Here is a 1070-nt window from a genome sequence, read left to right on the forward strand (position 1 = left end):
TTTCCAGTCCTACTTTGTAAATGGTGGCCCCAGTGGATCCCTAAGCCATCTCCCTCCTCCAGGGCCCAGAATGCCCTGTTCTTGGCCTCCAGTGCTGCTGGGGAGAATGCAATGCATGTATCGGGGGGACCCTGGGTACACAGAGCCTTCAGCCTTTCTGAGCTTCCTCCAGGGGTGGAGCTACAAAGTATTTGCTTGGAGCTGCCCTGGTTAGGCACTGTTGCAGTGGAAGCATCCGTTCTTTCCACCTTGACCCCTCAGTAGATGCCTCAGCTAAGACAGCAGGGGTCACAGGTTGATCTCCTTTCAGATTGACTGGTTTGATCTCCTTGTTGTATAATGGACTCTCAAGAATCTTCTCAAGCATAACAGTTCAAAAGCTCAATTCTTTGGCATTCACGCTTTCATATGGTCCAGATCTCACGTCTGTACATGACTCCTGGAAAACCATAGCTATGACACTACAGACCTCTGTAGCAAAATGAGTCTCTGCTTTTTAATACACTGTCCAGGTTTTTCATAGCCTCTCTTCCTTCCAAGGAGCAAGTGTCTTTTAATTTTGTGGCTGCAGTCAAGGTCCATAGTGATTTTGGGGTCCAAGAAAATAACATTTGCCACTGTTTCCATTTCTCCCTCATCTATATGCCATGAAGTGATGGGACTGGATGCCATGAATGTTGAGTATTTTTTTGTGAATATGTTTTTGAATGTTGAATTTTAAGCAAGCTTTTTTCATCTCCTCGTCTTATGAATTGGTCTTTAGTTGTTTGCTTTCTGCTCTTAGGGTGGTGTCATCTTCATATCTGTGGATGTTGATATTTCTCCCAGCAGTTTTTATTCCATCTTGGGGTTTATGCAGTCCAGCATATGAAATGATCTTTCCTACATAAAAGTTCAATAAGCAGAGTGACAATGTATACTGTGTCATGCTCCTTTTCCAATTTTAAATCTTTTAGTTGTCCTGTGTCTGATTCTAACTACCAATTTTTGACCTACATACAGACTTTCAGGAGACAGGTAAGGTTATCTGATACTCCCATTCTCTTAAAAATTTTCCTCAGTTTGTTGTG

Source organism: Bubalus kerabau, chromosome 5, assembly GCF_029407905.1.
Source record: "Bubalus kerabau isolate K-KA32 ecotype Philippines breed swamp buffalo chromosome 5, PCC_UOA_SB_1v2, whole genome shotgun sequence".
NCBI lineage: Eukaryota > Metazoa > Chordata > Mammalia > Artiodactyla > Bovidae > Bubalus > Bubalus kerabau.